The 14,959-nt window shown below is 52.5% G+C and overlaps 1 protein-coding gene and 1 long non-coding RNA gene across 7 annotated transcripts in view; one reads left to right on the top strand and one right to left on the bottom strand.

Moving 5' to 3' along the window:
• The window catches only part of LOC130522476 (uncharacterized), a 205,570-nt gene that overhangs the window by 130,022 nt on the left and 60,589 nt on the right, over positions 1 to 14,959 (top strand). Inside the window, exon 2 of the long non-coding RNA XR_008949633.1 lies at positions 12,795 to 12,940. This is a non-coding gene — a long non-coding RNA (uncharacterized LOC130522476). The remainder of the gene's footprint in view (positions 1 to 12,794; positions 12,941 to 14,959) is intronic.
• The window catches only part of pcdh7b (protocadherin 7b), a 73,960-nt gene that overhangs the window by 38,309 nt on the left and 20,692 nt on the right, over positions 1 to 14,959 (bottom strand). The window lies entirely within an intron of this gene.

Below are 14,959 nucleotides of genomic sequence, written 5' to 3'. Positions count from 1 at the left end.
AGGTGCCGATCAATCAGACCAGACCGATTGCACCGGACAGGAGTCTTGTTCCCGGGCGGAGTTGCTACGTTTGTAGAAAAGTACACGCAGGGCCTGTTTCACGCCACTGGGTTGCTAAGCCCCATACCGCGCCTTCAAGTCGTAAATGTATGGCTTTCATTACAAGTTAGCGCCAGCTCATTTTATCTTTAGCAGATGCTGGGACCCCCCTCCTGGGGTCTCCGGTTCTCCGAGCTCAGCCAGCACCTGAAAGCCAACTGCGACAGTCATCCCCGTCATTCCGACAAATGAAGAATGCAAACAAGCCGCAGGTTTACTGGGAGCTGCGGCCCTGTGGATCACGGGCCAGACTATTTCCTGAACGCTAAAAAGAAAACACATTGGATCTGTCCTGGTTCCAGCAGAACCGGAGCCAATGAAAACAGGGCTGTGCCACTCGTGTCAATAATGTGTGACCTCCTGGATTTGATTCTCATTTCCTCCTCTCCCCCCAAGCCAAACACTGAGCTGCTGTCTGCAACAGCTTGGAGCTTGTTTTAATGCCCCAGCAAACCTTGGATCACCAGTACTTTTAAAAGCTGTCCCTTCTTTTTTCCCCCCTCCACATGAAACTTTGCAATTGCTGGCGCTAGTTAAAAAACAAGTCAAAGTAACACCGCAACCATCTGTCAGGCGGTTTAATGTATTTGTGAGGACGCTCTTGTTAGGGGAGTCCTTAGTCATCCTTATCTATTGAATCAGCCTGTTTTCTGTTCATGTCTGTAACATAATTAAAGCCACCAGAGCCTCTGGACAGAGCCGAGGATAATGGACCCACGTCAACGAGCCTGGCCAGGAAACAAAGTGTGTGTAATTTCAGCTGTAAATACCTGTGGCGGGTGGTACTGACCCACTACCATGAAACCGCGGGAAGTAATTGTGGCCAGGCCGGACTGGAGGCGAGGGAGAAGAAACGAGCTCTGCGGGGCCAGTGTCTTATTGCAGTCAACCGAGAGATGGAGGGATACGGTGAGAAGGCCTCGTAGCAAGTGAGACGGAAAGAAAGATAAAGAGGCTGGTCAGAGGTACGGAGGAAGACAAAGAAATGCGGAGTGGTGCGAGAGGGGCGAAATCCGAGAGCGTCCGCCGATGCCAGCGGTGCTGGTCTGTAATTAAGAAGACGCAGTTCATTTTTTATGAGCAACCAGGAGACCTGAGATGCTCCGCAAAGTGCCAAAGAGTTCGGAGGTAACCCAAATACCTCGGAATGGTATGAAAGTCAAAGTCCGGTCAAAATTCAGGTATCGACAGAGTGAAATGAGCCGAATGCTTTCAAGGCGGATGCCTGAATGGAACGTTGGGAACCGGATCGGCGTGGATTCAGGTGCTGTTTGGGTTCTGCTTATTAAAGCTAACAGGGCAGGCCATAACCACCGAGGCGTGTCAGACGACCGAGGAAATTGTCGATCGCCCAGTAAGTTTGGGGAATTTTCTCAGCATACTCGGCCACGGCTTTGTTAGCACAGCCGGCTGCAGGGTCTCAGGTATCGCACTCAAAGTGATAGCCTTTGCCAGGTCAGGCTCCAGTGCACGTCTTTTCTTCCCACCCCACTGTGGCCCCCCCCCCCCCCCCCCCACCGGTTTCTAATGAAGAGGCAAATCAATGGTCGCATTCTTAAATAAACCCCACGGAAGAAAAATCAGCACGTGGAAGCGATAAACTCTGGATATCCTTTTCATTCCCGCTCCACTCAACTGAATATCTATTTAAACACCTTTTAACGACACAGACTCTCAAGGACGCCCGTCTGCTGGATCCCAGACAATAATAAATGAGGTTCTATGGGAAAAATTCCACTTGCGTTCTGGCTCGGCATTAGAATTTGAAATACCTTTTCTGAATGCTTTTATCTACCACATCATGTTGTTGTTGTGGTAGGCAACCACTTTATTAACACTAAGAAAGCAGCAATCAGACTCTCTTCTCATGCTTGATTACATCCCCAGTCCTCACTGACCCTTTACGGTGGTCTCCTGCTCAGGAAATAACAAATCCACGCGCTCCAGAAGAGGAAGACCCCAGCTTGAACTCCCCGTTGTTGCTGATAATTGTACTGTTTGGGGTTGAGCCTTTTAAAAAAGTTGTTGCTAGGCATAGAAAGTCCTCTAAAGGAACTCTTGGAGGGGCGGGAGTCGTCTCAGAGCTCATGCCTTGGGGCTCACTTTGGATTGAGAGAAAGCAAGCAGGGGAAAAGATGCAAGCGTCGCAAAAGATAGCGAGAAGGAGGGTAACAAAGGAAGGGAAAGGATGGCGCATGGACGATAAGGAAACAAGAAAGTGGAGGCTTCTATCTCAAGCTCCATTATTTTCTTCCTTCATCCGCATCTCTTTTCGTCGTCTTCTCCCAGTGAGTTTGGAATGCTTTTGGAGGCGTTCCACAGCTAGCGATTTCCTATTAGCATTCACCCCATGTGGGCAGCTGAGACGCAGACCCGTGGGGGGGGGGGAAAGACGGGATTAAAAAAAAAATCACACATGGTTACTTTTGTAAAGTCCAGCCTAAACTTTTAATTGCTCTTCAAGTGGCGGATTAGCCCACTGGTGTAACACGGATACCGTCCCGGGGAGGGGGGTTGCGTTTGAACATCTTCAGAGGCTTAGTCCAACCTCTGACCTCCTCTGAATGACAAAGGAGAAGCCTGTCTCCCAGCTGAAGGGGTGGGGGGGGGTGCATTGTTGAGTGGCAGTGGATTAGTTTCAAGCTGACAAATAAGCGCTTTTGTGAGGGTCCTGCCACGTCCCCGCCGGGCTTCAGGAGCACCATCGTGGCTGGTGTCATATAGCTGGCAGCACGAGAGCGACAAAAGCGCATGAAAAGGGGCTAAATGAAACCTCCATAATTCACATAGGGGGTCCTGTCATCATCCACCAAATAACTAATTTCCTTCTGCGTGCTGGCACGTTTTCACGGATTTCCAGTCCGACATCTGCTTCGCTTTCATTATGGATGAGTTGGATCGACTCCTGCGTCGCCATGTTAGAGCTGTTGGAGCCCGTCCCTGATCCGAGCGTGCGCTAACACGGAACCTGTCGGCTAACGTTGGTGGTTTTTCATATGTTTATTGAGCTCAGGCTCTTGTTTGTGTCCTGACTTTTGAATGACGTGCCTAGAGCCATGTAGGGGGGCTCACGCTGAACGGGGCGAGATCACTGCGGGCGCGCTCGGGCGCGCAAGTGCCTTTTATCTGTGTGCGTGTCATGTCTTTGGCATTGTCATGTCGTTTCACCTGTCACCATCCCATCAGTTTAGCTTCCAATTCCTGGCATCAGGAGGGGGGCGCAGGCGGCTAGGTGTCACGGGGAGGGATCCGTCACATCTTTGGCAGCACTGCATCTGACCAACGGCCTACTACTGTCACTGTGTGAAGTGCCCTGTTCTGGCGCTAACGCTAGCTGGTTGTGACACGGGTCTTGATGTCAGCGGGAAGCATGACACGGCATCAACGGAGGCCCCGCAAAGTGCCCACGCACCGCAGCTGAGCGCGCCAGATGGGGACGCGGCGTTGCTACCTGTCTCTTAGAAGACTTGGAAACCTTCAACCGCTGCACCACAACAAGTAACTGTCCCCACGGATAGGGGAGGGGGGGAGCAGTGAAAGGATGTACGCAGATCGATCGGATAAAGGGAGAAATAAATGAGATAAGGGAAGGAAAAGAGAGACACGGAGAATGAGACAGTCTGATGAATGATTCTTTATTTAGCATCTGGAGTCGGTGATGACAGATAACCTGCGTTTAGGGGATCAGGGCTGTCATTCAAAACAGGGGAGGGGGAGGGGGCACATCCAGCTTACGCGCTAATGAGGTGTTCTGTTTGGGAATGATCCGGCGGCCGTGTGTCATTGGACTGAGCTGGGTGCAATTGTGGCGCACATGTGAGGCCACCAGGGGGCGTATCTGGGATCATGTGATTCAACAGGCCACATGAAGAAACTGATGACAGGTGAGTTGAATATAACAGAAACAGAAAGGAGCCTCTTTTAGCGTTCCAGAGGCCCGACATTCCTGAGCACAGTCCACCTAGAGGACTGTGTGAGAGAAAAACCTTTATCTGGACAAATAAAGTGTTGAGAGAGGAGGAGGGATTAGCAAAGACAGAGAAAACATGAGTGATGATGTGAAAGAAGGTGTGTTGCCAAGCCATCACCCCCCCCCCACACACACACACACACGCACGCACACACACAACACACACACTGTCCGTGCTTATCTCCGTGGTTCTCGTCCCCGGCCAGCTCCCTCCCTCCCTCCCCCCCCGCCAGGCGCTCGCTATCGCCGCGGAGATCGGACAAGGTCGAACTCTCCCTGACATCTGATGGATGAAAATGGAATTAAGATGAAAGCACACTTTCAGATAATGAAGATATGCGGCAGGAGATTAGGAGGCCGGGGAGGTTTTTGCCGAGGATTCCGACCAAATTAATATTGAAATTTATGTGTTTGGCTGCCGCTCAGCCGATCCCCATGTGTCATTTTCAACCGTGGGGGCCAAAGTGGAAAACACAAATTTTAAACGTTTCAGGAGGCAGGAAGTTGAAAAGACACCTCCCCCGCCCCTCCCCTTTCATTGTCCCGCTGGAGGAGACGGGAGGGAACCGTACTTGCAAACACCAGGGTTGTAAAAGACCGGATCAGCTGGATCTATATGTGAGCTGTGTGTGTCGTTGAAGATAGGCTGTGGGGGGGGTGAGGCCCCGCATCTCAGAAGGAATCAAAGCCGGACGGCCTATCAAGGCTCCGCATCGCTGTCTGATGACGGGGATATGCGCGCTAATCCGCATGCGGCACAGCGGCCTCCTCCAAGGCACTTCTTTGAGCGCACTTAGCTAACAACGCCTCTCCGATCCTCAGCGTGCTCCCTTGCTCCCAGCGAAGTAGCGGAAAGGAAAAAACCCTGCTCTTTCCTCGTCCCGTATTCATCCGTCGCTGAATTGGGCGGCCATTTTGGGCCACTAATGGGAGAAGCTATCATGGCGTCGGGTTGTTTTAGGTTCTCCGGCTTCCCGCGCCGAGGTGCCGCTCAAGTGTTGAGAGGAGACAATTAACCGCGGCAGCTTGTCTCTACCCTCTGGTGCCTCTTCCCAACGAATCACAACAATGCAAACAGAGAAAGAAGAGGCAACTTTGGAGGACTACACAAGACATTCGTGCATATTTTGCCTTCATTTCCTTCCTCGCTTAGATTGGGAGCCGCTGTTAGTGAGTCAGGAATCAGACGTTCAGGTTCCACAGGGGAGGAAAAACAGCCCAGCTCTGTTTTTAAAGATGTTGAATAAACAGGCGGAGATGTGGATTTGTGTTTCTTCACCCCGACACCTTAACCAGAGGTTGCAGATGGGTCAGAGACGCACTCTGGCCGGACGCCCGTGCGTGCTCTGTTCACCGCAGCGCCAATGTTAGCAATCTCCCCCCGAGTGTGTGCGGTTCACCTGTCACCCCACCGGCATCTGCCACCGGACGGACAACGGACCCTGCGGCAGATGGAAGCGATCCGGCCCCCACCTCGTGGCGATGCGGGTGAACGGGAACGATTGTGTGCACAGCATTGTGAAAGGATCCAGTCCTCCATCTCCCACCTGTCTCCTTTAGTCTCCTATTGCGCCACCATTTTGTCCCTCTTTGATGGACCGACACCGGGCGCCATTTGCCTCGGACTGTGCCTCTTCCATAAGATAGGTGGGGGGGGAGGGGTCCGATATGAAGCCAACAAGTTTAAAACAATACTCACGTGGAAATTGAAGCTAAAGTCCTGGCCCACATTTCTGTGCTAACAAGAAATTGGGTGTGTTTTATTTATGCGCAGCAGCGAGAGCGTTATTATGAATTTGGGGCACTGGAAGGAGGATGTTTCAAAGGCTCCGCGTTCCGTCGTTCCCCGTCTCTTTACTTTGCCCCCCACCCCCGCGGTCTCACCCGCGGCCGCCGCTGGTCAGCGTCTCCAGAGTGATAGTCGCCGCCAATCAGAGTCGTAGCATAATGCTAACAAGTCAGACCTGGGGTGAAGTGGCTCCTGTGGCTGTCACAAAGTTGTGCAGCACATTCCTCATTCCGTGCACGCCGGAGCTCGGAGAAGGCTCCCCGTCACTCCCTCTCACCGCTAATGACTTCCATTTCATTCCCACATTCCACTGCCAGACCTTCTCAACCTTTGTGGCGTTGGCGTGCCACTGTCTTCACCGCCTCTCCACGTCCACCCAGGGATTCTCTTCCCTGCCGGGCTCGGCGCCGCTCCCATCTAGTTAATATTTTATTGGATGGGGGATTTCACATCTGTAGGTCACATTCTGGGCTTTGGCAATTAGGAAGTCAAACAAAGACCTGGCTTGCTTCTGTAATTCCCCCTTTTTCATCTCGCACTTTTGTGTGCTCCCCCCTCCCCCTTTTTTTTAAGGGAATTAACAAGTTGAAAATTAATTTGAGCGCAAGTAACGCAATCAGCAAGAGAAGGTGGAGAGACCCTGAGGAACCTGGGAGACGGGTTGACGGCCGTTCTGGGCTTAAATCTATCCACAATCCTGAATCCACATGAATTAACCGGCGTTCAAAGGTTGGGCGCCCAGTTTACCGTTCACTCCGACGAAACTGTGGCTAATTACCGCCCGCCAATGCAAAGATACTCCGTCGGTTCATAATTCGGAGGGTGGGAAATGGCTCGCAGACATGCTCGGTGAAGGACGCACACGCCTGAGCGGAGCATTTCGCCCACATACAGTATCGGAATGGGATTAACGGGGCCTCATTTGCTTGCGAGGTCTTTGATGAGCCCTGCCTCTATAGGGCCCAGCATTGAGGAGGAGGGGAGGAGAGGGGGATAAAAATGGGGCGGCCTGGTGTCGGCGTGTTTACGATAACGCTGGAACAAGACGGGGACGGATGTGGAGGCGCCCCGCTGTTCTGGTTTGTGATGCAAGTCTGCTGTTGGACACGATAAGGGACGTGATCAATGAAGGGATGGTTGGCTTCCACCGGTGACCACAGCAGCTGTGGGGCGGGTTTAAAGGGATCACCCAGCCTTTATCTGCTTAAGATACTGAGTCGACTTCATCTCAACAAGAGCCCAGCCGCGCGGTGCTTTTATAGGCCAGTGAACGAACGGCACACGAGCCCCGCTAACGCTACATCTGGGTCGAGAGCGTTTCAGTGCTGCTGGTTTCGAGATCGGTGATTATGAGCAGTGACTAATCCCGGCGCCGACCTGCAATGCGCTCAAATGTACGACCTCCTGACCTGCCTGCCTGTTTACCCCGCTGCGCGTTAATACATATCGATCCATTGGCGGGAAGAGGGCCCGCGTGTGGTTTCAGCTGAGAGCCGTGTGGGCAGGATTAATGGTAAAAGTCTGACCAAAAAAATAGACCCACCTTGGCAGCGTCAGCTCCCTGCTGGGCTAATTTAAACAGGCAAACAAGAGAGGAAGCTGGGAAATCTGGCAAATATATCAACCAGCACTCCCTGCTGGGGCCGGGCGGCCAAGGCCGCCACCCTTAGAGATGCTCGCAGTTTCCTCCCCCCTCTGATTTCCAGTTTGAACCAAAACCTTAAATAAAAGCCACCACCTTTGCCGCGAGGTTTCAAGACACCCCCCACCCCACCCCCACACCCCGATTGTCCAGCAGATGCATTTAGCCATCCCAAAGAGGGGAAAAAAACACACGCACAGCAATCAACATGGAAGCCAAGGCTTGTCAGTCACACATTAGCAGCCAAGTTACCACAAGGCAGAGGAGGAGATGAGGCTGAATGCTTATTAGCGACTGTGAAATCTCAGCCCCGGAGCTTCTCTCACATTCACAGGCTGCAGTCAGAAGGAACCGTTGCTTTTCTCTTCTCTGGCAACGCTTCTGCTTTGCAAAAATTACACATGAGTGAAAAGCAAGGAAGGCAGAAGCAGCAGCACCGTGTCAAAAGGAGGGGGGGAGCAAACCCGACGCTGTGAGCATGCGAATATCAGCGCTAACTCAGACTGTTACTGTAAGCACGAGGAGGGAGAAAGAGAAGTTGTTTGATGTCGTATGTTCTCAGAGATTAGGAGGCTTCTCTTTATCCCACGCAGACTTTGGACATCGGCTGGCAAAATGTGCCGCTCATTGAAATTCCCGACTGCAGCCAGTCAAACAGAAAACCAACCGTCTCGGCTCCCACAAGGTCGTTAAGCTGCGGCAACACTTGTTTTATTTTGTTTGCTAATGATCTGGTGGGGGGTGGAGTAGGGGGCACGTGAAAATACTACAAGGTTTCGGTGACAAGTGTCGGGGAATCTCAGGAGCAAGCCCGCGCACATGCTAACGGAAGGCGTCCAGCTGTGTGCCGGCCCCAGGAGGACGTGGGGTTTAACAGGAAGTGACATTAAAACGGGCGCAGGCTCCGAGGCGCCCGCCTGCTCCTCTCCATCCTCGTCACCGATGTTGAAATGACGACGTCTTAACGCATTTGTCAAGCAGACGCGGCGACTTTACGCTTAGCCTTGGATGCAATATGCACAGCTCTCCGTGCAGCTGCCTCTCGGGGCGGATGTATAGGACGCTGTCAGTCTGGGCCTCCGCTGCTTTTTACAAAACAAACTCCCACTTAGCGTCCGTCTACGCGGCAGCCGCAGTGAGTCACCGCTCGCCGAAAATACCGCAACGAGAGGGCAACAAAGACACGAGCAATTAGGGGAAGCGACGCAACAAAGAGAGCGCTACGCTTTGGTTGTGTCACCTGAAGAAGCCCCTTTGGAGGTTGCTGGGCCAGAGATCTCTGTGGTTGCGTTGGCAGGGCCACCTCAAGGTCTCTGTATGCTAGGAAGGTCCTGGTTTAATTCTCCCGGTCCAGAGGCAGTTCTGTCTGCTGGTAGGGTCCATTGGAAGGCCTGGTAGGGTCCATTGGAAGGCCTGGTAGGGTCCATTGGAAGGCCTTTTTAATGATATCTGGAGTGCTAACTGCGGTTTGTTGAGCGTCTACCCTGTTTTTTTTCTGGATTGCCTCTACCGATGTTCTCTTCGCTCCCCCACCTTCCGCTCAATCGTACCACCAATGAGGCATTCCGGGTGACGTTTTATCGGGTTTCGTGATCTCCTCTGCCGTCGACAACAGGCAGGGTTGAAAAAACAAACGAGCATTTTCCGACTTATTTTTCTTGCTCCCGATTCCACGAGGGTGTGGGAGGCGGGGCCTGCGTAATATCCCGCGGCACATCTACCCGTGGATTGACCATCAATCGCTCGCCGTCCCGCTTCAATCTGCTCGTTTGTTTGATCCGAGCGCGGCGGAGCCAGGAAATAAACAAGTCTATCACAGAAGGATTTTGCATACAAGAGAGAGGCAAAGAGATACAAAACAAACAAATAAACGTGCCAGCCCGTATGAGGAATCCTGGGCTGTGTAATTAGGCAACATTCATAATACATGACCTGAGGGAGAGGGAGGATGAGGGGGAGGAGAGGGGAGTAGGGGGGGAGGCAACCGAGCGCGGTGATGCCTGATCCGCCGTCATTGATCAAAGTCCGCTCCCAGCCGTTTTCCTCGCGCAGCTAGCTCCGCGTGATAGGGGCAGAGTTCCTGTGGCAGGTAGAAAATGGCCCGGGCCTTTTCATTTGACACCACTGCGCCTTCAAACAAACTACCCAGAGCCCCCGCGCGCACCCATAATCCATTCAAGGGAGCGAGCAATTTTCATTATTGACTGGTGAGACAGAGAGAGGAGATGAAGGGAGGGCGGGCGAGGCGCGGCGGAAAACAAAAAAGGACAGAGCAGCTACGTGGGAAGAGACTAAAGAAAGGAGACGCGGAAGAGATGGCAGGTCATCGGCGAGGAAAATAAAGAGGGTTGAGTAAAGGCAGAGGAAAATGGATTACATATAAGGAGGGGGGGGTCAAGAAAGGGGAGGGTGGGAGGACAGCAGCGGGGAGATAAATGTGCTGGAGAGTGATGCGTCTTGAGAGGGAGATGAATGGCGAAGACAGAGCGGAATGCAATCACGGGAGGCGCTAACGTACGGGTACAAATATAGCAGCCGCGCGTTTACCGGCGCCGGCGGTGAACGGCGAGCTCGCGTTTGACAGGGGAAACGTTGCCGTGTGGGCGAGGTATGCTAATGTGGGCGGGCGCGGGACCACGACTGAACAACCGTGATGGATGTCGAGATACGGAACCGAACGCTCACTCCGGTGTGACCAGAGATGCAGAAGAGACACGTTTCATCCACAAGACCTCTCGGAAGACAATTGTGTTCTTTTTTTCCCGTTCCTCGCAGATAAGATGGAAGCTTTCGCTATTTGGGTACTGAGCTGTGTCGCTACAGTATAAGGACACTAGGGGCACTGTAGAGGGCATTTCCCGATGAAGGGACACCTCCATGAGTACCCTAACCCAACCCTCTCTGAGGGACCGGATGGCATTCTGCAGGCTTGTGTTTAGACGACCGAAACGAGGGTTTAGAGGACACTTTAGCGCATCTGTTGCCCTGAAAAACGTGATCGCATCGGTATGAGATGCTAATCGACTTCCCTGTACATTAAGTGGGAGAAGGGGAGTTGATAGAACCGCATATAGGCCCGTTTGGAACAGCACAGGAACACTCTGGTGTTTGCCCATTAGCTTATAACAGCTAACAGTTAGCAACAGGGCACCAGAGAGGCTACTAGTTCCCTCCATCATCCAGCTCCCTGAAATCTGTGCACGTCTTTGAAGGTAACAGAGATGCAAGGCCAGGTAAAACTCCAGCACATCCTGCCATTTTCTCCCCAGTTTTAGTGTCTGAGGTTTTTAAAAGATCTGTCAAGTATATCGACGGGGCCTCGTCGGAGCGGCCTCATTGAGATGCAGCGCAGCGAGGAAGGGGGGAATAAGCAGAGAGGAGGCGCGCGTGGAACCAGAAAGGGCAGATGTTGAGAGTTGTTAATGCTTGTGAGAAATCCCCCTGCACATTAGGTAGGAATCACACCGATTTGTATGGTTTAACCTTGCCTCTGCCCATCAGTGCTACACGCAACCAGAATGTCAGGCTAGCGCTAAGGAAAAACCAAAATGTGGTTTGGAGCCGCGCGCGGTTCCCAACCAGCATCATTCACTTTTTATGTGGATAAAAGAGAGAAGTGATGGAAGGAAAAAAAGGAGTAGGAAATTAGAGAAATGATTGATCCTCTCGTCTGCCCTTTTAAGGGATTGTAATAAAAAATAAACAGTTGATTTGTCACCTAAAGGCTGGATTGCAGAAGCCAACTCGGGACGCCATTGGCTGATTCGCCGCCCCGGCCGCAGGGCTGCTCCCGCCTCCACCCCTCGCCGCCGTGACATCCATCAAACCTCGGCTAATAAACAACAACCACTGCGATCGCGGCTAAATTTCCCTCGTTTCGCTCCCCGCCGCCGCTTCCTGCCTTCCAAATCCCCCATGCCAACACGCCGGCTCCTCTTCCACTCCTATTCCTCTTTCTCTGCAGTCACGTCAGCCTTCTCCCCCCCACGCGCACATCACGCTTACAGTGTGTCTAAGATTATGAGCCTCTCTCTTCTCTTCCCTCTTTTTTTTAACGACTCGGGCCGGGCCCCGAAGTTGCTTCTGTCAGCACAATGAGACCCCGTAATGGATGGTAATCATTCAGCAAGCGTGGCAGCACTGGCTAGCCTGGAAAAAAAAGAATAAAGTGAGTGAAAGAAAGAGGGTGTGTTGGGGGGGGGGGGGGTAGCTCCTCTACTGCTAATCTCAGCTAATGGCTTCTGCAGAGCCAGGAGAGAGCTATATGCACTAATAATGCAGGGCGCGGGGGTGGGGGGGGCAGCGGCGAGGATGGCAGAGATAGGGGAGTGGGTGGGACGAGGGAAGGAAAGCGGAGTCAGCTTAAGTGCAGGGTTTAATAGCATCGTTATTATGGCGAGGCACCTGTGATGGGATTCAGAGGCGAACACGCGCTAACACACGAGCGCACAGGTCAATCGAAACGCCGCCGCTTGGCTGCGGATCGGCGGGGGCCAAAGTTCGGGCTTCCCTTCACAAACGCGCGCACATCCGTCGCTATCAAAGCAACTGTTGTGCGTTTTGGCATCCGCCTTCACCTCCTCATCCAGCTAATCCCAGAATTCCCTCCGTTCTTTCCGGGAGGAATCCAAGGTGCAGCCAGGGGCTGGTTAGCTTGGCTTAGCATGAGTGGCGGCGAGGAGATAAACAGCAAACTGCCCATTAACGTGTCACATCTCATTAGTTGGGGGGGAGAACTTCAGCGGCAAGACTTGGCAACGCTAAAGTAAACACTTGCTGGCTGGAGGCTAAAAGGCAACTTAGCAAACCCACGTGGCGCTGCAGCAGGTAACGAGGTCGCGGCGGCGCGCTTCTTGAGGCAGGGATGGAAACCAAACCAGCAGGCAGAAAATCGGATGGATTTACGGAATTAAGACTGGGGGATAATTTGGAAGTCGCAGAAGAGTTTCGGCTCGGTTTTACCTCCATCTGCTGTTATTTCTGAGAAAAAAATCAGTGTTTATCAAAGCATTTTTTTTTTTAAAAGATGGAACAAAAGAGATCAAAGACGGTAAACAGGAGGGATTGGACGTTTGTCTGACGGGATTAGCTGGGAGGATGACGGCGGAAGAACGCCGGTCTTTACCCGGCTCATTTCACATCTCCAAATCAAAAACGTTTATCTCTTTATCTGGTTTTCATTTTCGGTACGGCTACACGAGCGTTAGCTGCCGCGAGGCCACCAAGGTCAGACATGGCAAATCGCCGTCCAAACTCACACACGCCTCTTCTTTATTTTTTCTTTCTTATTACAGCGCCGACGGACACAGATGGTCACGGCCAGAGCGGGCATGGAATCCGCTGGACGGCGCCCAATGGGTGAGCCGCGAGCCTCCCCGCGGTCACGGGCAGCGGTAATTGGGAGAGCGGAGGCTGAGAAAGATGGCAGGAGTTTACGGAGGTCAGTGTCGCTCTTCTTTCTGGAAGAGAAAAGCCGCCATTTTCAGAAAAAAAAATTGTAGCGACGTTGGGAACGCTAATCCAACTAAGTGACGCGACCGGGGCGGTTTCTTATGCTAGGCTGGCCCCATAGAAGAACTGCTTCCTTTCAGCACCGAAAATGGGTCAGACTTTAGCATCTGGGCGAGGGACAAAACGTACGTACGCTGTAAATATAAATAAAGAGGGCAGCGGAGAGCAGAAAAGGGCTTTTGAGGCTTAAAAATTAGGTGAAAAGAAAGAGATTGAAGGAATGGTAAGAGGATGAGGAGAGAGGAAGAGGAGCACAAAGGAGCTTATTCAGCTCATAAGTTCATGCGTGTTTACTGTTTGCGTGCGTGTCCGGGTGGAGAGTAATCATCAGCGTCGCAGTTGGCCGACCACTTTGTTCCGAGGAAATATTGCAGTTTAATAATGGCGGGAGGATGAAGAGGAGGATGCTAGCTAGATGAGCTAGATGAGGATGCGTTTATCTTCAGGCTGCCGGCAGAACCCACTACCAGTGGTGGTCAATGCTAACGATAATCTGTGGGTTACTGGTATTTGGCTGCTCCTAATGAGATTAGCTGTAGCTTGCGGCTACGTTGACGAAGCTAGCATTTATTTTTCGGTTTTTCCCCCCCAAGAAGAAGCCACAATTTGACTATCAAAGATGGAATCTGGTGCTATTAGCCGCGCAAATGTCTTCCTGTCTGAGTGAGCTGGGGGGAAGAAAGAGCATTCGCCGACAAGGAGTCATCCTCGGCTAACGCGCGTAAACAAAGCTACTAGTATCAGAGGCATTAGACATCTTTGTTTGCATCTTTGTGTGTAAAGACACCCCCTTGAAGCCCCCCCCCACGACTGACTGGAGGCTGTGTGTTGAACGCTCCCCACATTCTTCCTCGCATGTTGACATTCAAACGCTGTCGCGGCTTTTGTTGCGCGCCGAGCGCCAGAGGTGCGATCCATCCGCCGTCGTGCGCCGACACGAGCGCGGTCACGAGCGCATGGACGTGCGCGCCGGGGCCGGACCAATGCAGGCAGAGGAGGAGCCACGTCATGGTGACGCCCCTCGTCCGTCATGGCGGCGTTTGCGTGCGTCGTCCTGACCGGCAGAAGCCGCCGGTCGGGGACTGATGAGCTAAGGACAGAAAATAAACAGGGGCAAGAACGACGCTGCTGGGGGCAACAGAAGAACAGGGGAAAAAGGGAGGATATTAGAGATGTTGTTGTTTAGTTTGGGGCTCCTTCATTATCTCAGATGGGAAATCTTATTTTCAATAACAGGATAAAAGACCTCCCCAAATAAAGTGTCACGGAGATAGCGGTATCCGCCGCGGACGGATTAGCTTCAGTCTTCTTCATGCGGACTTTGACCTTTCGCTTGTAATTTGCAGATGGTTATCTGGAGTGGGGGGGGGGGAGCTGGGGGGGGGGCTGTCAGAGAAGTTTGAGCTGGAAAAAGTTTGGCCAGGGTTTTCATCTCTTTTCTGTCATGTTTTTTTTTACGTTATCAGGTACTTGGATGGGATTCCGAAACGCGCGCGTTTGATCTGGTCGGCGCTCGGGCGACACCCCGCCGCAGCGATGAGGCTCACGCTCGAGGGGGGGGGACAACCCGAGGTCAAAGATGCAGCCGCCGTTCTACGGGATCTCGCCCGGCCCGTCTGTCTTTGAGCCGAGATTAAAGGCCTTCAAAAGGAGACGGAGAAAAAGGAAAAACCCCTGTCAAACCTCAGTGTCATTATCTTTAAAAAAGGGAATTGGTAATTGGTCGGGGGAACGAGCCAAGGGGGGAGATCAGGTGAGGTTAGCCTGCTGCGACCCCTGTTGCCCTGGGCAGTTTGACGACGGTGTTGATGTCAGGAGCAGAGCGTTGGGGGGGGGGGGGGTTCAGGAACAAAGCACTGCCCCCCTGCTGTGATGAGGGAAAAAGATCTCCGCTTGAGCTAAAGAATCAATGCTAGCTGCTCTGCCGTTAACAAAACCAGCAACGACG

The sequence above is a fragment of the Takifugu flavidus genome, chromosome 3, assembly GCF_003711565.1.
Source record: "Takifugu flavidus isolate HTHZ2018 chromosome 3, ASM371156v2, whole genome shotgun sequence".
Lineage (NCBI taxonomy): Eukaryota > Metazoa > Chordata > Actinopteri > Tetraodontiformes > Tetraodontidae > Takifugu > Takifugu flavidus.
The sequence above is the reverse complement of the archived record's forward strand: the minus strand, read 5'-3'. Positions and strand labels throughout refer to the sequence as shown.